The following is an 18,705-nucleotide window of genomic DNA, read 5'->3' as shown; positions in this document are numbered from 1 at the left end:
AAGGCCTGCTGGCCAATGATCTTCTTTAGTGAGGATGCACTGACATTGCTCAAATTCTTATGGGAATCGGTAGATTAACTGCTGCGTGTAATGAGTATAGTGGGTAGGGGCACTACAAATGTAGTGTGTGGACAGTAAGTTGGAAATGTGGGTCTAACGGGGAGCGTGCCAGAGATAAGTCCCTGCAGTCGCACTATCCCCTGTGTCCTCGATGGCTTGGTCGGACAGAGCGTCTGCCATGTTAGCAAAAGTCCTGGGATCGAGTGCCGGTCTGGGCACACATTTTCAACTGTCCCCGTTGATATTTATCAATGCCCGTAAGCAGCTAATGGTCTGGATTTCATTGTAATTCAACCAGTGACGATGTTTAGTTTCACAGTGTTTTAATTTTCTTGAGAATTGGCAATAGAAAAGTGCCTACGATGATCGTCTTTGGGAAAATCTTCAACACTGTTATTTAAGTACTCTATAGGGCCATTTTGAATAATATTAATACGCCGAGAATCCAGTACGGGAAACGTACATATTCCTGGGTCCGAAATAACAAATGGTTCTTTAATTTCATTGACATCCCTGTTAACTGGCAGAAAACACAGTTGTTCTTCATGAGTTCCACTGTCAGATTATGATAAGCTAGAGTTTGATTTTATGTGTGCTTCTCACTTTTTTGGTTCCTTACTCTGTTCACGTGGAGTGCTTCCCAAATTCAACAAAGTATCGAACGTGGCTGTTTCTTTTTTGGAAATCACAGCAATCGACTCAGACGTTTTCGTACTGCCAGATGCAGATTTTTGAGAAACTTCATTGTACCTGCACTTAAAACGTGAGTCGATAGAGCTCTTTCATCTTTTCTTTTTCTTTTTGCAGAACCAGATTCCCATTTTCTCCCGACATCTCTATCTCTTTTGGAGCCTCCTGACATGATAAAGATACGGTCATATGATGTATCTGTGACCTGTAAATAAAAACAAAATTTTTACTTCTTTGCATAAGTATCTACGGTCTGTCGACGTAGCTGTGTCGCATGAGGTTGTGGTTAAGAGGAAGTGAAAGTTGGTCACTGGATTGTGATGGAGAGTGAGCAGGTGGGGGTGTTTCTCTTAATCCTACATGGCTACCCATAGCTACCAACTTGGGCATCAAGTATCCATTAGCTGTTATGGTAGAAATGGCACACGGAAATAACAACATTTCGTGAAATTGACTAAGAGGGAGTTTGATGTTCAAACGTGATGTTAATTTGTAGTAACTAACTTTACCCCAATGCTTTGCTAGTGCTACAGGGCATGCATACGCCAAACAGCTACATACAATATTGCAATTGTTTTTATGCAACTTTTGGCAGCAATGGAAAACATGGCGTTAGAATCACGAAGACTACCGACTATAGCGGTATAATTATGTCGAGCACACATCGGGAGCAAAGCGACACAGCTACGCCGGCACACTGCACACATTATAAAACCTACTACACATCACTTATGTCCGCAATCAATTAATAAGATTAAAATGGAGTAAAGTAAAGTAATGCATGAATGACAGTCGGGTTAAAGTTGCAGTAAAAGTATTTTTGATGGGTGCCACACTGAAAAGTTTTTATTTATTTATTTATTTTTTCTTTATTGTGATTTCATTCCCCTGCCCCATATGGGCAGGGGAGGGCTGTCAGTGGCACAATCCGCCACTCTTCAGCCGAGTGACATGACCTTAAAATAAGAATAAAATGTTACATACATAAGGCGATAAAGGGGAACTTAAAACAGAATAATGGGAGAAAATGGAGGTGAAAAATATAGACTAACACGGAAACGTTCATGGAGGACAGTTAAAAAAAGTCACCAGAAAGTTAAAAAACACAGTTGGCGATTCTTCAAAACTCAGAGAAGACACTGAATGGACATGCACACGTTAAAAGTCGGCTACAGTAGTAAAACACTCCGGAACAACACACTTAAATCCCACTTGGAGCACACACGACGAAGAATAAAACTACCAGGAGGTACCTGCTGTGGGAAAGGGCAGAGAGGATGAAAAAGGAGGGGAGAGCAATGGGCAGCAGGGGAAGCAGTGGGATGAAGAGAGGAGGGGCATCAGCGGGTACACGAAGAGGCAGGAGACACGTGGGGTGGGAGACGAAGAGGGAAGACAGGGCAGGAGGAAGTGCAGACACATTGAAAGGAGGCACAAGAGATGGAGGATGGGGAATTTGTCGGTAACAGTCAAACGTCGTCGTTTTCGGAACACCTGCCAACCCACGCGATCTGCTGAGAGGGCGCTGCGTTGTTACTAGTGTGTTGTAACATACCATGACTGACACAGATCGCGAATTAAGATACGTCTATAAATTCTCTGATGCCTCGTAGGGCGGTTATACAGATTCATAAGCAGAAAATAATTCAGAATGTGAATGAATGGTGCGCTGAAGAGATAACTAAATGAGTTATTGCGTCTGATGGAGCTAACTGTGCAGCGTGCAGCCAGGTACATGAGTCATGGCTGCACAATTACAAACATTATTCAGCAGTACGGCCATAACAACGTTGGACTGTCCCGCCTGCTTACTGGGATTCCTTGGTACAACCGTACAACATTGATACCGTAGGTGCAGATTGGTAGGAGGTGGGCCCATCAGCGGGTTGCCAACTATGGCCGACAAAGCATCCCCTCTGACCCCTGACCTCAATTGCTTTCTTGCACTCCTTTTACACCGCAAAATATTAGTAAAAGGTTCTGTCGTCTCCATGACCCCAGCAAAATGAAAAAAGAACCTCATGAAACTGCGAGTCTTGAGTGATGACATGTGAGCGCAGGACATAGGTAAGTAAGGCCCCCCAAAGGTGGACGTTTACCATCATCCGTCTTTCGGTATACACGTGTAATAAAAAACAAACATGAAAACGAAAAGATAGAATACAGCCAGCATGGTAAATCGAAGGCATCGAAAAAGTAAGATATAAAAACAATGTATTGCAAAATTAAGTTGAAAGATAACTTGCGTGGACTATTTAATGGATTGAATATGTTGGCAAAATTTAGTGTAATAACAACATTTATTTTCCAGAACAAGATATAAATTATATTAAAACAAGTTATGGACTGAATTTCCTGAACAACTACCAGATGATTAAATTCTCCACTGGGTGTATATTGGTTGGAAAAGACAGTTTAACTGGGTGATAAGTGAGCCACGTACTCTGCCTCTAAAAGTGTAGATAACGCGAGCTGAATGGTTCTGACGCTGAGCAGACTTTGATTGAACAATTCTACTGAAGTTTCACTACATAGATGCTGCTGAGAGCAAGTGGCGATTGAGATCTGCACGCCCTGACAATGCCGGGGCGGCAGTACGTTACCCTGTGTACTTCGGGCGGCGACGTGACTTGCAGCTGCCGAGATGTGTGCAGCGGAGGAGGTGAGGCGTGGAGGCGGCACCTCTGAATCCATCGCAGCCACGAAAGAAATGCAAAAATCTCAAGGTCTTGTGATCATACAGATGGATCGCAATTTACTCTCTGTCATACCAAGGACCAATTTGGCTCACTCATATGACAGAGCGCACAACGATACCAAACGTCAAGACTGGTGAACCAAAAACTAATACGTGTGCTCTCGGCAAACGAGTTGTCCAAGACGTTTGAAGTCACACTGTTGGTAAATAAGAACTTCACCACAGGCTCCCCAGTCTAAACTACTCCCAAGTACCAACCCCACATGCCAGAGCTTAGACTAGGAGTCCACACCAAAGTCCAGCAAGCCAGTGCTTCGCGACTCTCCAGAAAAAAATTCACGAACGACACTGCCTTGACTCTGTCTTGAGCCAATCATAGGGCTCTAGAGGCGCTAAATCTCCCCTCCCACACGACAGCGCAAACGTATGTCCAACTAGGGCAAGAGTTAAGAAACTGGCATCTCAAAAAAAAAAAAAAAAAAGAAAGAAAGCCATTTACTGGCATTTTTAAGTTTTCGCAGAGAGGGAGCAAACAGACAAACCTCATAGATCTTTATTTTAATTGCCTGTGCCTTGTAGCTTGTTAGTCCTAGCTATGAGGTGTAATAAAGTTCTGTCTCTAAGTATTTCTCAGATCTCGGAGGTTTCTTATACAACAGAGGCGACCGACGGAAGTGGTTCAGTGGCCTACTTCCATTACCTGCGAGCACAAAAACATGTGAATTTATACTACGCGTGGCTCAGCACTCAATGCCCAGTTTACGACTCCACTGGGTAGGCACGTTCCTTTAGACTGTTGCCCCTCCCCAAACTTCTGCTGGCGCCGCAGCAGGTATCGCAGCATTAATCTGCGTGAGCCCTGTCTCGATGAGGGTCTGCTCTGTCTGCCCTCTACGGCTAAGGGACGGGATCGCCACCAACTACTTTCAACTCCCATCAAACCGTTTCTATGAGCTAAGAAACATACCCTACCAGGCTTTATCAGCATCTGTTCTGGCCATTAACTTTCTGGAATCTTGCTCAAGGTGCGTCAGGTTGTAATAAAACCTTTAATAATTTTCCATGTGTGAAAAATATGTGAGAGAGTAACTTGACTTCCCTCACTGACCTCTACCTGCCGTTGATCTCTGCATGGGTGGTGTCTCACTTCGATATTGTTTAGAGTGACAGAAACCAGAGAAAATCATTGAAAATAGTAGTAGAATCTCATCCTGATAACCGATATATGTGTGAAGAAAGTAACTTTGCCAATCAGGATTGCCCATCGCTAAAATACATCCTAGCTTGACTTTTCAAACGTTCCAGGAGTCATTCACTGACATGAAGCTGCAGGCCAGCAAGAGTACATGTAAACATTACTGTGAGTAGTATGAATCACGTTAGACCCAGGGGTCGCTGCTACATCACAGACTTCCGTTAAACATTTGGTTGTTGTTGTGGTCTTCAGCCCTGAGACTGGTTTAATGCAGCTCTCCATGCTACTCTATCCTGTGCAAGCTTCTTCATCTCCCAGTACGCACTGCAGCCTACATCCTTCTGAATCTGCTTACTGTATTCATCTATTGGTCTCCCTCTATGATTTTTACCCTCCACGCTGCCCTCTAATACTAAATTGGTGATCCCTTGATGCCTCAGAACATGTCCTACCAACCGATCCCTTCTTCTAGTCAAGTTGTGCCACAAACTCCTCTTCTCCTCAATCCTATTCAATACCTCCTCATTAGTTATGTGATCTGCCCATCTAATCTTCAGCATTCTTCTGTAGCACCACATTTCGAAAGCTTCTACTCTCTTCTTGTCCAAACTGTTTATCGTCCATGTTTCACTTCCATACATGGCTACACTCCATACAAAAACTTTCAGAAACGACTTCCTGACACTTAAATCTATACTCGATGTTAACAAATTTCTTTTCTTCAGAAACGCTTTCCTTGCCACTGCCGGTCTACATTTTATATCCTCTCTACTTCGACCATCATCAGTTATTTTGCTCCCCAAATAGAAAAACTCCAACGTTTTGCTTTTGTTGATGTTCATCACATATCCTCCCTTCAAGACACTGTTCATTCCGTTCAACTGCTCTTCCAAGTCCTTTGCTGTCTCTGACAGAATTACAATGTCATCGGCGAACCTTAAAGCTTTTATTTCTTCCCCATGGATTTTAATACCTACTCCGAATTTTTCTTTTGTTTCCTTTACTGCTTGCTCAATATACAGATTGAATAACATCGGGGACAGGCTACAACCCTTTCTCACTCCCTTCCCAAACCACTGCTTCCCTTTCATGTCCATCGACTCTTATAACTGCCATCTGCTTTCTGTACAAATTGTAAATAGCCTTTCGCTCCCTGTATTTTACCCCTGCCATCTTCAGAATTTGAAAGAGAGTATTCCAGTCAGCATTGTCAAAAGCTTTCTCTAAGTCTGCAAATGCTATAAACGTAGATTTGCCTTTTCTTAATCTAGCTTCTAAGATAAGTCTTAAGGTTAGTATTGCCTCACGTGTTCCCATATTTCTACGGAATCCAAACTGATCTTCCCCGAGGTCGGCTTTTACCAGTTCTTCCAATCGTCTGTAAAGAGTTCGCGTTAGTATTTTGCAGCCGTGACTTATTAAACTGATAGTTCGGTAATTTTCACATCTGTCAACACCTGCTTTCTTTGGGATGGGAATTATTATATTCTTCTTGAAGTCTGAGGGTATTTCGCCTGTCTCATACATTTTTCTCACCTGATGGTAGAGTTATGTCAGGACTGGCTCTCCCAAGGCCGTTAGTAGTTCTAATGGAATGTTGACTACTCCCGGGGCCTTGTTTCGACTCAGGTCTTTCAGTGCTCTGTCTAACTCTTCACGCAGTATCGTATCTCCCATTTCATCTTCATCTACTCCCTCTTCCCTTTCTATAACATTGCCCGCAAGTACATCGCCCTTGTATAGTCCCTCTATATACTCCTTCCACCTTTCTGCTTTCCCTTCTTTGCTTAGAACTGGGTTTCCATCTCAGCTCTTGATATTCATACAAGTGGTTCTCTTTTCTCCAAAGGTCTCTTTAATTTTCCTGTAGGCAGTATCTATCTTACCCCTAGTGAGATAAACCTCTACATCCTTACATTTGTCCTCTAGCCATGCCTGATTAGCCATTTTGCACTTCCTGTCGATCTCATTTTTGTGGCATGTGTATTCCTTTTTTGCCTGCTTCATTTAATGCATTTTTATATTTTCTCCTGTCATCAGTTAAATTCAGTATTTCTTCTGTCACCCAAGGATTTCTACTAGCCCTCGTCTTTTTACCTACTTGATCCTCTGCTGCCTTCACTACTTCTACTCTCAAAGCTACCCATTCTTCTTCTACTGTATTTCTTTCCCCCATTCCTGTCAATTGTTCCCTTATGCTCTCCCTGAAACTCTGTACAACCTCTGGTTCTTTCAGTTTATCCAGGTCCCATCTCCTTAAATTCCCACCTTTTTGCAGTTTCTTCAGTTTTAATCTACTGTTCATAACCAATAGATTGTGATCAGAGTCCACATCTGCCCCTGGAAATGTCGTACAATTTAAAACCTGGTTCCTAAATCTCTGTCTTACCATTATATAATCCATCTGAAACCTGTCAGTATCTCCAGGCTTTTTCCATTTATACAACATTCTTTTATGATTCTTGAATCAAGTGTTAGCTATGATTCAGTTATGCTCTGTGCAAAATTCTACAAGGCGGCTTCCTCTTTCATATCATCTCCCCAATCCATATTCACCTACTACGTTTCCTTCTCTTCCTTTTCCGACTATCGAATTCCAGTCACCCATGACTATTAAATTTTCGTCTGCCTTCACTACCTGAATAGTTTCTTTTATCTGATCATACATTTCTTCAATTTCTTCGTCATCTGCGGAGCTAGTTGGCATATAGACTTGTACTACTGTCGTAGGCGTGAGCTTCGTGTCTTTCTTGGCCACAATAATGCGGTCACTATGTTGTTTGTAGTAGCTTACCCGAACTCCTATTTTTTATTCATTATTAAACCTACTCCTGCATTACCCCTATTTGATTTTGTATTTATAACACTGTATTCACCTGACCAAAAGTCTTGCTCCTCCTGCCTCCGAACTTCGCTAATTCCCACTATATCTAACTTTAACCTATCGATTTCCCTTTTTAAATTTTCTAAGCTACCTGCCCGATTAAGGGATGTGACATTCCATTATCCGATCCGTAGAACGCCCGTTTTCTTTCTCCTGATAACGACGTCCTCCTGAGTAGTCCCCGCCCGGAGATCCGAATGGGGGACTGTTTTACCTCAGGAAAATTTTACCCAAGAGGACGCCATCATCATTTATTCATACAGTAAAGCTGCATACCCTCGGGAAAAATTACGGCCGCAGTTTCCCCTTGCTTTCAGCCGTTCGCAGTAGCAGCACAGCAAGGCCGTTTTTGTTAGTGTTACAAGGCCAGATCAGTCAATCATCCAGACTGTTGCCCCTGCAACTACTGAAAAGGCTGCTGCCCTTCTTAAGGAACCATACGTTTGTCTGGCCTCTCAACAGATACCCCTCCATTGTCTTTGCACCTACGGTACGGCTATCTGTATCGCTGAGGCACGCAAGCCAACGGCAAGGTCTGGTTCATGGGGGGGGGGGGGGGGGACATTTGGTATGTGGTCAAAAGGCATTGCAGCAAAGAAATGTACCCATTCACACCATATCCTGAGGTCAGGGATGCCTGATGTCCGTAATCATCTACAATCTCCTGGAGTATGAACTGTTCTCTGCTAATTGATTTAACCCTGCTCTATCACTCATTTGGTCTCAATCTTCAAACACATACATTCTCAAATACTCAATAAACAATGAAATAACATGTGTAATCTGGTTGCCTTATTACGTAAGTTGTGTAAATTTGTGTATTATTTTCTATGACATGAAAACAAGTACAGGAACACAATCATTTTTGAGAGCATTAATAAATATGCAGAAAAAACGTATACTTCACAATCAAAACAGTTCAATTGATACATACAAAAACACATAAAGATATTACATAATGATATTACAGAACGGTATCCTATCGCTCCCTCCACAAGGGACCCTGGAGAGACAAATTTTACAATAGAAAATGTCACACGAATTGAGAACATGGCATTTATGCACATTCACAAGCCGTGACTGGTAGGACTCGAGAACAGCAACTTGCACCAGAGTGGAATGGCGTCTCACTCAGCACATGACGTGACAGACAGATGTCTCTGGCATTCTCTGTCGTCTCTGGCAGAATCTGGTGTCTTAGCAGCATCCAGTGTCATTGGCACCTTCCGTACCTTGGCCTTATCCTGGTCAGGCCGCAATCAGCCGTCAGGGACTGGCATGACAGCATTGCGTTTGACGTGCAACTGACCCCTGCCATAGAAATCCATTAAGCATTAGCGGGACATGGGACAGCCCTACTCTTCCCGTTCGCCTCTGCATCGGAATGCGCACCTGGCGGCAAGGGACATCAGATTACCTCACCTGTTGTCGATGGGACACATCATTCTCGGACCTCACTGAGCTGGTTAGGCTTGGCACAACCGTCGACTGTGGTGCCACGTGACTCGCTTGTCCTTCGATTAGCGGCATGGTGGGTCACTGGCCACAAGGGGTTGTTGTGGCCTGAGACGTGCCACAGCCAGGCTGCGTGATGTAGGTGCGTCAGCTGGCAGTGGCCAGTTGTTTCGCTGTGCGTGGTCCTCCTCACCTGGGCAGCTACAGCTGACTCGTTATGGGTGCCGCTGGCTGGTGTGGACAATGACGTCCAGTCTGCCATGTTGGTTCCAGAGTCTGTACAATTTTCAAGTGTGGTCAAGTGCCATATTCTCTCGCAGACGTCATTACATCGATATAATCAATTTACACCCCCCCCCCTCCCCAAGAACCATGGACCTTCCCGTTGGTGGGGAGGCTAGCGTGCCTCAGTGATACAGATAGCCGTACCGTAAGTGCAACCATAATGGAGGGGTATCTGTTGAGAGGCCAGACAAACGTGTGGTTCCTGAAGAGGGGCAGCAGCCGTTTCAGTAGTTGCAGGGGCAACAGTCTGGATGATTGACTGATCTGGCCTTGTAACACTAACCAAAACGGCCTTGCTGTGCTGGTACTGCAAACGGCTGAAAGCAAGGGGAAACTACAGCCGTAATTTTTCCCGAGGGCATGCAGCATTACTGTATGGTTAAATGATGATGGCGTCCTCTTGGGTAAAATATTCCGGACGTAAAATAGTCCCCCATTCGGATCTCCGGGTGGGGACTACTCAGGAAGACGTCGTTATCATGAGAAAGAAAACTGGCGTGCTACGGATCGGAGCGTGAAATGTCAGATCCCTTAATCGGGCAGGTAGGTTAGAAAATTTAAAAAGGGAAATGGATAGGTTAAAGTTATATATAGTGGGAATTCGTGAAGTTCGCTGGCCGGAGGTACAAGACTTTTGGTCAGGTGAATACAGGGTCAAAAATACAAAATAAAATAGGGGTAATGCAGGAGTCGGTTTAACAATGAATAAAAAGATAGGAGTGCGGGTAAGGTACTACAAAAAGCATAGTGAACGCATTATTGTGGCCAAGATAGACACGAAGCCCACACCTACTACAGTAGTACAAGTTTATATGCCAACTAGCTCTGCAGATGACGAAGAAATTGAAGAAATGTATGATGAAATAAAAGAAATTATTCAGATAGTGATGGGAGACGGAAGTTTAATAGTCATGGGTGACTGGAATTCGGTAGTAGGAAAAGGGAGAGAAGGAAACGTAGTAGATGAATATGGATTGGGGTTAAGAAATGAAAGAGGAAGCCGCCTGATAGAATTTTGCACAGAGCACAACTTGATCATAGCTAACACTTGGTTCAAGAATCATGAAACAAGGTTGTATACATGGAAGAACCCTGGAGATTCTAAAAGGTATCAGATAGATTATATAATGGTAAGACAGAGATTTAGGAACCAGGTTTTAAATTGTAAGACATTTCCAGGGGCAGATGTGGACTCTGACCACAATCTATTGGTTATGAACTGTAGATTAAAACTGAAGAAACTGCAAAAAGGTGGGAATTTAAGGAGATGGAACCTGGATAAACTGACTAAACCAGAGGTTGTACAGAGTTTCAGGGAGAGCGTTAGGGAACAATTGACAGGAATGGGGGAAAGAAATACAGTAGAAGAAGAATGGGTAGCTTTGAGAGATGAAGTAGTGAAGGCAGCAGAGGATCAAGTAGGTAAAAAGACGAGGGCTAGTAGAAATCCTTGGGTAACAGAAGTAATATTGAATTTAATTGATGAAAGGAGAAAATATAAAAATGCAGTATATGAAGCAGGCAAAAAGGAATACAAACGTCTCAAAAATGAGATCGACAGGAAGTGCAAAATGGCTACGCAGGGATGGCTAGAGGACAAATGTAAGGATGTAGAGGCTTATCTCACTAGGGGTAAGATAGAAACTGTGGTGTCACCGCCAGACACCACACTTGCTAGGTGGTAGCCTTTAAATCGGCCGCGGTCCGTTAGTATACGCCGGACCCGCGTGTCGCCACTATCAGTGATTGCAGACCGAGCGCCGCCACACGGCAGGTCTAGAGAATCTTCCTAGCACTCGCCCCAGTTGTACAGCCGACTTTGCTAGAGATGGTTCACTGAAAAATTACGCTCTCATTTGCCGAGACGATAGTTAGCATAGCCTTCAGCTACGTCATTTGCTACGACCTAGCAAGGCGCCATTATCATTTGCTATTTATCTTGTGATGCAACTACCGACAGAACGAGGTTCACCAATTATGGATTAAAGTTAAGTATTCCAGAAGCTACGTACTTTTATTACTAGACTCAACTCCTATAACTGTTCCAGACCTCACGCCAGCCTGCGTGAGCTTAAACGCGTGCCTTTCGGCTACCAATCATAGTGGCTTGGCTGTCTTGCCATGTCACAACAGAAACTGTCTACAGGAAAATTAAAGAGACCTTTGGAGAAAAGAGAACAACTTGTATCAATATCAGGAGCTCAGATGGAAACCCAGTTCTAACCAAAGAAGGGAAAGCAGAAAGATGGAAGGAGTATCCAGAGGTTCTATACAAGGGAAATGTACTTGAGGACAGTATTATGGAAATGGAAGAATATATAGATGAAGAAGAAATGGGAGATATGATACTGCGTGAAGAGTTTGACAGAGCACTGAAAGACCTGAGTCGAAACAAGGCCCCCGGAGTAGACAACATTCCATTAGAACTACTGACGGCCTTGGGAGAGCCAGTACTGACAAAACTCTACCATCTGGTGAGCAAGATGTATGAGACAGGCGAAATACCCTCAGACGTCAAGGGGAATATAATAATTTCAATCCCAAAGAAAGCGGGTGTTGGCAGATGTGAAGATTACCGAACAATAAGGTTAATATGTCACGGATGCAAAATACTAACTCGAAATCTTTACAGACGAATGAAAAAACTGGTAGAAGCCGACCTCGGGGAAGATCAGTTTTGATTCCGTAGAAATATTGGAACACGTGAGGCAATACTGACCGTACGACATATCTTAGAAGGTAGATTAAGGAAAAGCAAACCTACGTTTCTAGTATTTGTAGACTTGGAGAAAGCTATTGACAATGTTGACTGAAATACTCTTTGAAATTCTAAAGGTGGCAGGGATAAAATACAGGGAGCGGAAGGCTATTTACAATTTGTACAGAAACCAGATGGCAGTTATAAGAGTCGAGGGGCATGAAAGGGAAGCAGTCGTTGGGAAGGGAGTGAGACACGGTTGTATCCAATCCCCGATGTTATTCAATCTGTATATTGAGCAAGCAGTGAAGGAAACAATAGAAAAATTCGGAGTAGGTATTAAAATCCATGGAGAAGAAATACAAACTTTGAGGTTCGCCGATGACATTGTAATTCTGTCAGAGACAGCGAAGGGCTTGGAAGAGTAGTTGAACGGAATGGACAGTGTCATGAAAGGAGGGTATAAGATGAACATCAACAAAACCAAACGAGGATAATGGAATGTAGTCGAATTAAGTCGGATGATTCTGAGGGAATTAGTGTAGGAAATGAGACACTTAAAGTAGTAAAGGAGTTTTGCTATTTGGGGAGCAAAGTAACTGACGATGGTCGAAGTAGAGAGGATATAAAATGTAGACTGGCAATGGCAAGGAAAGCGTTTCTGAAGAAGAGAAATTTGTTACATCGAGTATAGATTAAATTGTCAGGAAGTCGTTTCTGAAAGTATTTGTATGGAGCGTAGCCATGTATGGAAGTGAAACATGGACGATAACTAGTTTGGACAAGAAGAGAATAGAAGCTTTAGAAATGTGGTGCTACAGAGGAATGCTGAAGATTAGATGGGTAGATCATATAACTAATGAGGAGGTATTGAATAGGATTGGGGAGAAGAGAAGTTTGTGGCACAACTCGATTAGAAGAAGGGATCGGTTGGTAGGACATGTTCTGAGGCGTCAAGGGATCACCAATTTAGTATTGGACGGCAGCGTGGAGGGTAAAAATCGTATAGGGAGACCAAGAGATGAATACACTAAACATATTCAGAAGGATGTAGGTTGCAGTAGATACTGGGAGATGAAGAAGCTTGCACAGGATAGAGTAGCATGAAGAGCTGCATCAAACCAGTCTCAGGACTGAAGACCACAACAACAACAACAATTAATTTACAGAAAAAACTTATAAATGAGTAATTTTTTTTCTTAATTATTTTTTTTGTAATATCATTAAGCCAGAATATCCAAACATCAATTTAATGACAGCAGGGCACTGTTAATGTTGTATGGACGAAAACTATGTGTTGTGAGGTGGCTTTGTTTTTGTGTGAGCACGTGTTTTTGTTAGTTTTTGGTTGGTTCTACTCCAGGGGTCATGCACTCAAATTTTACGCTGGCACTACCTCTATACCTCCAATAAATGTGCAGATTGCTCCCAATACTAAATACTAACTTATTGTACTACCGTATGCCTTCGTTAATTCTACCGAAGCGAAATTTCATGCATTTTATTCCTTGTATACTCCTCTTTTATTTTTCGATGTCCAGCGGTGTTGTCTGCTGACGCTGAAGTGGAGTGCGTCTACTCACACACATATATATACAGGGTGGTCCACTGATCGTCACTGGGCCAAACATCGCAAGAAATAAGAGTCAAACGAAAAAACTACAAAGAACGAAACTTGGCTATCTTCAAGGGGGAAACCAGATGGCGCTATGGTTGGCCCGCTAGGTGGCGCTGCCATAGGTCAACGGATTAGTTCGACCACTTTCTTCGCTTTGTTATAGATGTCGCTGTAATAGTCACAAACATATGGCTCACAATTTTAGTCGAACAACTGGTAACAGGTCGGTTTTTTAAATTAAAATACAGAACGCAGGTACATTTGAACATTTTATTTTGGTTGTTCCAATGTGACACATGTACCTTTGTGAACTTATCATTTCTGAGAACGCATGCTGTTACAGCGCGATTGACTGTAAATACCACATTAATGCAATAAATGCTCAAAATGATACCGTCAATATCAATGCATTTGGCAATACGTGTAACGACATTCCTCTCAATAGCGAGAAGTTCGCCTTCCGTAATGTTCGCACATACATTGACAATGCACTGATCCATGTTGCCAGGTGTTGTCGGTGGATCACGTTACCAAATACCCTTCAACTTGCCCCACAGAAAGAAATTCGGGGACGTCAGAACCGGTGAACGTGCTGGCCATGGTATGGTGCTTTGACGACCAATCCACCTGTCATGAAATATGCTATTCAGTACCGCTTCAACCGCATGCGAGCTACATGCCGGACATCCATCATGTTGGAAGTACATCGCCAGTCTGTCATGCAGTGAAACATCTTGTAGTAACATCGCTAGAACATTACGTAGGAAATCAGCATACATGGCTCCCTTTAGATTGCCATCGGTAAATGGGGGGCCAATTATCCTTCCTCCCATAATGCCGCACCATACATAAACCCGCCAAGGTCGCTGATGTTCCACTTGTCGCAGCCATCGTGGATTTTCTGTTGCCCAGTAGTGCATATTATGCCGGTTTACATTACCGCTGTTGGTGAATGACGCTTCGTCGCTAAATAGAGGGCGTGCAAAAAATCTGTCATCGTCCCGTAATTTCTCTTGTGCCAACTGGCAGAACTGTACACGACGTTCAAAGTCGTCGCCATGCAATTCCTGGTGCATAGATATATGGTACGGGTGCAATCGATGTTGATGTAGCATTCTCGACACCGATGTTTTTTGACATTCCCGATTCTCGCGCAATTTGTTTGCTACTGATGTGCGGATTAGCCGCGACAGCAACTAAAACACCTTCTTGGGCATCATCATTTGTTGCAGGTCGTGGTTGACGTTTCACATGTGGCTGAACACTTCCTGTTTCCTTAAATAACGTAACTATACGGCGAACGGTCCGGACACTTGGATACCGAACAGCATACATAGCACACGCCCGCTCGGCATTTTGATCACAATAGCCATACATCAACACGATATCGACCTTTTCCGCAATTGGTAAACGGTCCATTTTAACACGGGTAATGTATCACGAAGCAAATACCGTCCGCACTGGTGGAATGTTACGTGATACCACGTACTTACAGATTTGTGACTATTACAGCGCCATCTATCACAAAGCGAAAAAAGTAGTCCAACTAAAACGTTCATCTTTCTTTACGTACTACACGAATATGTAATAAAAAATGGGGGTTCCTATTTAAAGTAACGCAGTTGATATCCGCCTGACCTATGGCAGCGCCATCTAGCGGGCCAATCATAGCGCCATCTGGTTTCCCCTTTCAAGCTAGACAAGTTTCGTTCTTTGTAGTTTTTCCGTTTGATGTTTATTTCGTGAGATATTTGGCACGGTCACTATCGATAGACCATCCTGTATATATATAAGTCTCGTACATGGCCCATCATTTCGTTCCTGCTTCTTATTTCAGGGTCAGGGGTTCGCCACTCTACCGTGACTTGCACTTGTCTGTGTTAACTCCCCATACACAATGTTTCGCCGAAGGCGCTCTCATGGCGCTGGGAAAATTCCACCACGAGATAGGCTACACCGCACGACAAGCGATGGTTCATAACACACCGAGTCTTAGCGTCGATGCGCCCAAAGCATAGACCACTAACACCATACGAAATACATCTGAAAAATCGAGACGCACATGCTCTGTGACATGATTTATCGTCTTGACACCGCGAAAATCGTAAAGTGACGTACATTCTTTCCTTGAGCGGTGTACAAGAAATCACGGAAAGTAAACAGAAAGAGTTTCATTGGCCATGGTGATACTTGTGAAGGCTCTACTACTAGAATACTACCAGAGAGTACGATGCTCAATTGAGGTCAAATTACGGCACTTCTCCTTGCTCTCGTGGGAGCGGAAATCGGACAACAACTGTGAGGACCAAAGAAATAATAGCAGTACTCAATTGTTTGGCGTACTTGGTACTGCAACGCGCCTTGTTTGGCATGCCACAAAAAGTGCTAATTGTTGATGAGTTACCACTTGCAACGGAATTTTAATTCAATCTGCCACCTGCCAGTGAATGTTGGAGCGAAGATGTCACAAATATGCAACTCATTTGATCACGTTCAACAAGCACTCATGCTGAAAGCTAATGGAAATGACAAACAAAGAAAATAACAACGAAATAGAACATATGGAAAATTATGCAAAGCAACACAATATGAACATTAAATTATGTTAAACAGTTCATCCATGGAGACTATTTACATACTGCACCTTCTCTGATCAGTAAATCTACTATGTGCACTTAATCTAGGAACGGCTTGATGTGACAGACATGGTGGATGTCAAGTGATTTCCTTGATTTTAAGGTCTCTAGCTCCAGAGAGTTCAAGTGAGCAATTCTCCAAACACGGACAGGTCCATAACAGATGGGATAGAATTTGTGGCACAACTGTTTCCGTTTGTTAGATAAACGGAAACTTCTAACGAGCTCTTTTTGGCCAATTTGGTAGTCTCTCTCGCGTGCTTTTCTATCCCAACTCTCTTTCCGTTTCTCTGCTGCCTCACGCAATCTCCTGAGTGCAAGGTCAACAACTTGTTGGTATCGCTCTCGAGTTCGCAGGGGAAAATTTACAATTTCATGGATGAGATCTGTGGGTTGCCTGTGATGTGTTGGCAAATGTGCCAACACCTTGTAGATAGAGAAGGCCGAAATGCACGCTATCTAACGCAGACGGGCGTGAAGTCTGGAACAGGATACGTATTGAATGCTATAAAGAAAAGTACGTAGGTCCACGAATACTTAACTTTAATTCATCCTTGTGGTACATCGCTCTTGATAATACAAGTGAGACTCTCAGATATGGTTAATGGCGCCTTGCTAGGTCGTAGCCATGGACTTAGCTGAAGGCTATTCTAACTGTCTCTCGGCAAATGAGAGAAAGGCTTCGTCAGTGTAGGCGCTAGCAAAGTCGTTGTACAACTGGGGCGAGTGCTAATACGTCTCTCTAGACCTGCCATGTGGTGGCGCTAGGTCTGCAATTACTGACAGTGGCGACACGCGGGTCCGACATGTACTAATGGACCGCGGCCGATTTAAAGCTACCACCTAGCAAGTGTGGTGTCTGGCGGTGACACCACAGCCTGTTCTTGAGAACTGTTATTGGTGCTAATTTGGTAACAGCGTGTAGCAACTTGTTCATAGACATGGAAATGCCGTCTGGCTAGGACCACCTGTCGGGTAGACCGTTCGCCTGGTGCAATTCTTTCGAGTTGACGCCACTTGGGCGTCTTCCGTGTCGACGGGGATGCAATGATGATAAGGACAACACCTAGTCCTTGAGCGGAGAAAATCTCCAACCCAGTCGGGAATCGAACCCGGGCTGTTAGGTATGACATTCCGTCTCGCTGACCACTCAGCTACCGGGGGTGGACAAACTCGTTCATCACGTCCTGGAAGTCACGTAGGAAAACATCCCAGGTGTTGTGACGTTTCGCGCAGTAGATACGGCAGAGATTACCAGACTTTTCATCCCTCTCTCTGCTGGCGACGATTGTGGATGTCGTTTGGAAGCGAAAATGAGTTTGATTCTGTATTTGTGCAACATCTCTTTCCACTTCTGTGAGCGGAACTGAGGTACATTGTCGGAGATCATCCTGTCGACATGGTCGAATTGCGGAAATCCTTGCAGAATGCTCTACATACTGACTGCGCAGTTACTTTCTTGAGCGGCGTTAAAGTGACATACTTGGATGTCAGCTCTACTACCACAAGGACGTAGCAGTACCCTCTACTTTTTCGCACGAGTGGGCCCATTAAATCTGTTGCTGCAAGATTCTTCATCTTCGATGGCATGATGGGACACACAGGTGCTTGCGTTGCCACAGTGACGTGCTGTGACTTCTGACACGCTTTGCAGACAGCCAAAATCCTCCGTATACTTGAAATAGCACAGTGTGCTTAATTTTAAGTAGCACTTCCTGCTTCCAAAATGTGAGTAGCTCAGGTGCGTGTGCCAGATGATCTTGTTCACCATCTGGAATGCAAACGCACCAGGGCGCACCGTCTCCCTCTCTTCGAAAGAACAGAATGCCTTTTCGTACTAAGTAAAACTGCAGGTGCTTGCGTTGCCACAGTGACGTGCTGTGACTTCTGACACGCTTTACAGACAGCCAATTTTTAATTCCCTCTTGTCTTTTACTCTCTTCGTTAGAGGAAATACACCTGGATCCTTGTCCTGCTCCTTGCTGATGTCCTTGAGGCTCGAGGTTACATAATTCGCAAATGCAACCTTCTTCATAAAGAACAAGCTGTAGTGTTCGTCTTCCAGTGGGTTAGCCACACTTGTTTCTAGCCCCACAGATGAACGTGACAGCGTGTCAGCAGTGATGTTCTCCTTCCCAGGTATGTGTGTAATCGAAACGTCATTCTCCTGAAGCAAGATTGCCCATCTCGTTAGACGTTTGTTTCGGAGTTTCGCTGTGAGTAGAAATTCCAAGGCTTTGTGGTCAGTGTATACTCTTGTTTTTCTCCCATACAAGAAAAAAACTAAATTTCCTGAAGCCGAAAACCACAGGCAAAGATTCTAACTCAGTAATTTCTTTCACACTTGCTGAGGACTCTGTTTCCAAAAGCAAAGGTTTTGTGCACCATTTTTACCTCTTGCTGATATCGTTGGAAAATCACTACCTCTATTCTAGAGTAGGAGCTGTTTGACGCCATACAAAAGTCCTCCTCCAGGTTGGGGTGCA

This window comes from Schistocerca cancellata, chromosome 2 (genome assembly GCF_023864275.1).
Source record: "Schistocerca cancellata isolate TAMUIC-IGC-003103 chromosome 2, iqSchCanc2.1, whole genome shotgun sequence".
Lineage (NCBI taxonomy): Eukaryota > Metazoa > Arthropoda > Insecta > Orthoptera > Acrididae > Schistocerca > Schistocerca cancellata.
This window is presented reverse-complemented; position numbering follows the sequence as displayed.